We start from the raw sequence: 6,869 nt of genomic DNA, 5'->3' as shown, positions 1-6,869 counted from the left end.
CATGTTGCAGCTGTACAGGACATTGGTTAGGCCACTGTTGGAATATTGCGTGCAATTCTGGTCTCCTTCCTATTGGAAAGATGTTGTGAAACCTGAAAGGGTTCAGAAAAGATTTACAAGGATGTTGCCAGGGTTGGAGGATTTGAGCTATAGGGAGAGGCTTAACAGGGTGGGGCTGTTTTCCTTGGACCATCTGAGGCTGAGGGGTGACCTTATAGAGGTTTACAAAATTATGAGGGGCATGGATAGGATAAATAGACAAAGTCTTTTCCCTGGGTTTGGGGAGTCCAGAACTAGAGGGCATCGGTTTAGGGTGAGAGGGGAAAGATATAAAAGAGACCTAAGGGGCAACTTTTTCATGCAGAGGGTGGTACGTGTATGGAATGAGCTGCCAGAGGATGTGGTGGAGGCTGGTACAATTGCAACATTTAAGAGGCATTTGGATGGGTATATGAATAGGAAGGGTTTGGAGGGATATGGGCTGGGTGCTGGCAGGTCAGACTAGATTGGTTTGGGCTATCTGGTCAGCATGGTCAGGTTGGACCGAAGGGTCTGTTTCCATGCTGTATATCTCTATGACTCGATGACTCTAAGTATACCGAAGAGGGCAATCAGGCGGGCAAAATGGGACATGAGATAGCTTGGTAAACAGAGTTAAGGGAAATCCAAAGAGGTTCTAAAAATACACTAAGAGCAAAAGAATAACTAGGAAGAGGATGGGGTCCCTTCAAGATCAATGTGGCCGTTTATGTGTGGAACTAAACAAATACTTTGCATCAGTATTTACTGTGGAGAAGGACTTGGTAAATAGAAAACTTCAGGAAGTAAATAGTCAAGTCTTGAAAATAGTTCATATTAGAGAAGAGGAGATGCTGGAGGTCTTAAAACACATAACAGCAGATAAATCCCCAGGACCTGATCAGGTATTTCCCAGAACTGTCTGGGGAAGAGATTGCTGGGCCCCTTGCTGAGACATTTGTATCATTGACAGCTACAGGTGAGGTGCCAGAGGACTGGAAATTGTCTAATGGGGCGTCAATTTTAAGAAAGGCTGTAAGGAGAAGCCAGGGAACCTTAAAACAGTGAGCCTTAAGTCAATGGTGGGTAAGTTGTTGGAGGACATTCTGAGGGACAGGATTTACATATATTTGGAAAGGCACGGACTGATTATGGATAGTCAACATGGCATTGCTCTTGGCAAATCATGTTTCACTAACTTGGTTATGTTTTTTGAAGAGGTGATAATGAAGATTGATGAAAGCAGAGTGGTAGATCATGTTTATATTGACATCAGCAAAATGTTTCACATGGTAGACTGATTTGTAAGTTTAGATTGCTTGGGATCCAGGGGGAGCTGAACAATTGGACACAAAATTGATTTGAAGGAAGTAGACAGAAGGTACTGGATGGTTGTTTTTCAGACTGGAGGCCTGTGACTAGTCGTGTGCTATCAGGATCAGTACTGGATCCATTGTGTTTTGTCATTTATATAAATGAGTTAGATGTGAACATAGGAGATATGATTAGTAAGTTTGCAGATAACACCAAAATAGGTGGTGTAATTGGACAGTGAAGATGTTTGTCTCAGAGTACAATACGATCTTGATCAGATGGCCACTGGGCCGAGGATTGGCAGATGCAGTTTAATTTAGATAAATGTGAGGTGTTGCATTTTGGTAAGGCAAATCAGGGCAGGTTGTATACGGTTAATGGTTGGGCCCTGTGGAGAGCTGCCAAGCAAAGACACCTCGGGGTAGAGGTTCATAGTTCCTTGAAAGTGGAGTCACAGGTAGACAAGATGGTGAAGAAGGCATTTGGCACGTTTGTCTTTATTGGTCACAGCACTGAGTACAGGAGTCGGGATGTCGTGTTGCAGCTGTACAGGTCATTGATGAGGCCGCTTATGGAATACTGCTTACAATTCTGGTCACCTTTCTATCTGATGTGGCACAATGGCTCAATGGTTAGCACTGGTATCGCACAGTGACAGGGACCTGGGATCAATTCTACCTTTGGGCTACTGTCTGTCTGGAGTTTGCACCTTCTCCCCATATTTGCGTGGGTTTCCTCCAGATGCTCCAGCTTCTGTCCACAGTGCAGAATTGTGCAGGTTAGGTGGATCAGCCATGGGAAATGCAGGGTTACGGAGATGGGGTGGGTTTGGATGGGCTAATTTTCGGAGGGTTGGTGTGGAATCAATGGGCCAAATAGCTTGCTCCCACATTGTAAGAATTCTATGAGGAAAGATGTTGTTAAACTTGAGGGAGTGCAGAAAGGATTTACAAGGATGTTACCAGGGTTGAAGGGCTTGAGCTATAGGAAAAGGCTGACTAGGCTGGGGCTGTTTTCCCTAGAACTTTGGAAACAGAGGAATTACCTTAAAGAGGTTTATAAAATCATGGTGGGCATGGATAGGGTGAATAACTAAAGTCTTTTTCCCAGGGTAGGGGAGTTAAAAACTAGAGGGCATAGATTTAAGGTGAGAGGGGAAAGATTTAAAAAGGACCTGAGAGGTAGCTTTTTCACACAGAGAGTGGTACGTATATGGAATGAGCTGCCAGAGGAAGTAGTGGAGGCTGGTACAAATACAACATTTAAAAGGCGTCTGAGTGGTTTATGAATAAGAAGGGTTTAGACAGATGTGGGCCAAATCCTGGCAAATGGGACTAGGTCAGATTGGGATGTCTGGTTGGCACAAATGAGTTGGACCGAAGGGTCTATTTCCATGCTGTATGACTCTATGACTCCGTGACACAACACAACCTCCAGGCACAGACATGCTGGATCAAGTTGCTGTCTCCTGTGCTGTATTATTTTAGAAGTTCATGAATCTTATTCACACACCAGAAGGTAAAGACCAATCCAAAAAGGTGGAAATCAGAGTGACCTGTCAAGCCAAAATAACCACAGAAGCTACACTCTTATTCTGTCACTCTCTCTTTACCAATGAGAATTAAAGTCTGAAGTGATCATGTCATGCAAACATTCAACAAATGCAATCATTGAGGCTTTTCAATTTTTCACGGAACATTTTCTGATGTTATTAAAACACATTTTACAAGGAAGCAGAGAATACAGTGCAGGTCCTTCCCAAGCAAAAACGTTGCTGTAAAACATCACCAACTGCACCTTTTGAACCTGTTGGTGCCTGTGTACTGTCCAGACTCTGAGAGGTTCATAACCACAATGGCACTCAGATAGAAATACAACACTCAAGTCTTGAATGGGCTCAGAATTTGAATTAGATAACCTTGAATTTCATCCGTTAATTCATCAGGCACACAATAAATTTAGCACATATTAACCATCAATCCAGCATGCTCCAGCTGGTGATAAAGTCCCATTCCTGGCAATTACTTCAGTTCTGCATCATCTATATAAATATTAAACCGCTATAATAGAATGCACCAATTCAGGCTGATTATTAGGAGTTGGGCCTTGTTTGTCTAAGCCAGGTTTTCTCAGCAGAAAGCAACCTTTTCCAGCTTTTTGGGCTTCTGTACACTGTTACAAATTTGTCTTTGCTGTATACACCACTGTATCATGTTTCAGACTGAGTGGCATCTGTCATTACCTGAAGATATCTGTTTGTCTTATTGTGAGTTGACTGTCTCTACCTTGTATCTATGTGTAAAATAGCTTAACCTAGAAATGTGAAGATTGCATTACTTTGTGAGTATGTAAGTCGTCACTCACTTTGAGGGTGGCAATAGGTAACATGAGATGAGCTGAGGGTTAGTTCAAAGTGAAATATCTGAAACAACTTTGGTGATCAGTTTTACATAATCCAGTGAGGACAACCTACAAGCACCGTAAGGCAAAATATTGAACAGACCACATAATTCCACATTAGTGTATCTTGTTGTTTGACTAAAACAGGACATCTTCTAAGAAAAAGTCCTTCAACCCATTCCCACCTCACCAAAGGGCCTCGCAGCTTTTCCTTCCATAATGTATGACAGCACTTGAAGAAATCCTATTCCTAAAGTATTTCTGTTCCTTTGTCTTTATGTCTCGCTATGTTGTTTTACAGGCCAAATGCAATCAGAGGAGTTAGAATAGTGGCAAGGGGAATTATTTTAAAACACTCAGCCAAAAGAACAAACTACTTATTGCTTCTCATGTGGAAGAAGTAACTCCTGCTTAGCTTATTAACCACATTTTTTCTAAATATTTTATGCTTATAGTTGCAACTTGTGAGCTTGGCTACAGCCATTCAAAACCCAGCACGTAGTTCACAGATTCATGTGCTTTACTGTTGCATATACCTCCACTTTTCTTCTGTGTGCCCTTTGCATCTAATATTGATTTCAGTGTGCCCATTAATTCACTGATACACTTGCCTTATTATTTGTTACTGCAGGCAACTTCAACAGGACATTGGATTGGAGGGGGATTCATCAGGATGTTGCCTGGGATGGAGCATTTGAGAGAGGCTGGGTCAGCTTGGGTTGTTTGCTTTGGAGCAGCAAAAGTGTGGAGCAGGGGTCCTCATTGAGGGATAAAAGATTATGAGAGGCACAGGATGGATTGAAAGCAGCTGTTTCCCCTTAGTTGAAGAATTAGCCAACAAGGGGTCATAATTTTGAAGGGCACATAAGGTTTAGGGACTTTGATAAGAAACTTTTTCCCCACAGCGTGGTGAGGGTGTGGAATGGACTGCCTGGGAGGGTGGTAGAGATGGGAAACCTCACGAACTTTAAAAAGTATGTGGATAAGCATTTGAAAAGTCGTAACATTCAAGGGTATGGGGTAAGTGCTGGAAAGTGGGATTTAGGTAGATAGGTTATCACAGACTGAATGGGCTGAAAAAAACTCTTCTGTACAGCATGTGTCTATGACTCGGCTACCCACAGCAATATTACCTTGTTGATTTGTTGAGCGTGCCTGTTGAGCTGTGAATTCAGCATTTCACCAGTACCTGCTCACTCAATATTTATTTTTGGTGTGCCCCTAATTGATTTGGTGTGCCCACTGCTCCAGAACTTTAATCAACTCCTTGCTCCATTAGTTCATTCATGCTGACTGAGCCATTAATCCAATGATGCCTACTATTGCATTAATTTATTCATGCCTACTGCTGTATTAATTCATTTGCACTGGTCGATCCACTAAATCATTCTTGGCTATTGAGTCATTAATAAATTGATTTATCAGCTTCCTCCTCAGGAGGCTTCAATTTATTAATCCAGTGGAATTTACTAATTTCCCATTAACTTATTAGGGTTATCAGCCACAGTATTATCTTAAACCTTTCACTACTTTCCACTGTTCTGGACATTGATGGTTTCATTGATGGTTCCAGCAACAACTTGCATTTACATGGCACCCTTAACCAAGTAAAACATCGTGAAAGGCTGCCTCAGGAGGAGATATTCGGCCTGGCCACCGGAGCCTTGGTCAGGGAGGTTAGACTTTGAGGAAGAGAGCAGGGTAGACATTCTTCAGTTCGGGGGGAGAAAGGTCCAGATTTGGGGGTTTAGAGAGATGGATACTAATGGTAGAGTGAAGAAAATCAGGAACACAAAGGTGACCAGAATTAGTGGAGTGCAGATACTTTGTAGAGTTATAGATTAGATTACTTACAGCGTGGAAACAGGCCCTTTGGCCCAACAAGTCCACACCAACCCACCCAGACTCATTCCCCTAACACTGCAGGCAATTTAGCATGGCCAATTCACCTAACCTGCACATTTTTGGACTGTGGGAGACACAGGGAGAATGTGCAAACTCCACACAGAGAGTCGCCTGAGGTGGGAATTGAACCCGGGTCTGCTGACACTGTGAGGCAGCAGTGCTAACCACAGTGCCACCGTGCCGTCCATATAGTGTCAGACAATAAGACAGAGATGCAATAAGGGGAGGGAGTTGCTCTACAAATATGGATATGAATTTAATAATCAAGATGTTTCTTGACCTGAAGTAAAGGTAGATTCAGTGAGTACAAGTATTGGATAAATGGGGCTTGACATGAGTTAATGTATGGACAGAGTTAGTCATTAATTGCACAACCTTCACAGGACACCACCGTTATCTTTGATGAATGACTGATCGTGTTTTCTGTAGTTTGACTTTTCCTGCTGTAATTGCACAAGTGCCAAACAAAACCAATAAACTGTTTTGTCATAAGTTAAAGCCTGGGGTTTATTTTGTTAATTTGCAATTGTGTATTGGCTGCTGTAATAGTGGCTGTGCAGGCTCTGGGGATAAATTCAATTCTAACAAACTGGTTCACAGCGTACAAACATAGCACCAAATGGAACAGCCGATAGACTGAAAATGTGATCAAGGGGAGCAATTGTCGACAGAATTCCTGTGGGAAGAAACGGGAAGGGGCGTTATGAGGAAGAGCCAAGAGTTTGGAGAGTCATATTTAAAAGTGAAGAGAGGGCAATGAGAGTATAGCTGGAAAAGTAAAGCAGCTGACAAGGAAATAAAAGCATTCACTGTCAAAACAGCACATAGGCAATCAGAGATAGTCTGAATGTGGTGAAGAGGGAGTAAGCATTTTGCATAACTATAGGTGTGTTCAAATGAAAATTAAAGTTAGAGCTTATGATGCGCACTTCACAGCTCCAGACCAATCCCCCTCACAGCTCCAGACCCATCCACCTCAGAGCTCCAGACACAACCCCCTTACAGCTTCAGACACAATCACCTCACTGCTTCAGACAAAACCCCCTCACCACTCCAGACACAACTCTTCACAGCTCCAGATACATTCCTCTCACTGCTCCAGATACAATCCCCTCACAGCTACAGACCAATCCCCCTCACAGGCACAGACGTATCCACCTCACAGCTCCAGACACATTCCCCTTGCAGCTCCAGATCAATCCCCCTCACAGCTCCAAACACAAACCCCTCAC

This window comes from Chiloscyllium plagiosum, chromosome 11 (genome assembly GCF_004010195.1).
Source record: "Chiloscyllium plagiosum isolate BGI_BamShark_2017 chromosome 11, ASM401019v2, whole genome shotgun sequence".
Taxonomy (NCBI): domain Eukaryota; kingdom Metazoa; phylum Chordata; class Chondrichthyes; order Orectolobiformes; family Hemiscylliidae; genus Chiloscyllium; species Chiloscyllium plagiosum.
This window is presented reverse-complemented; position numbering follows the sequence as displayed.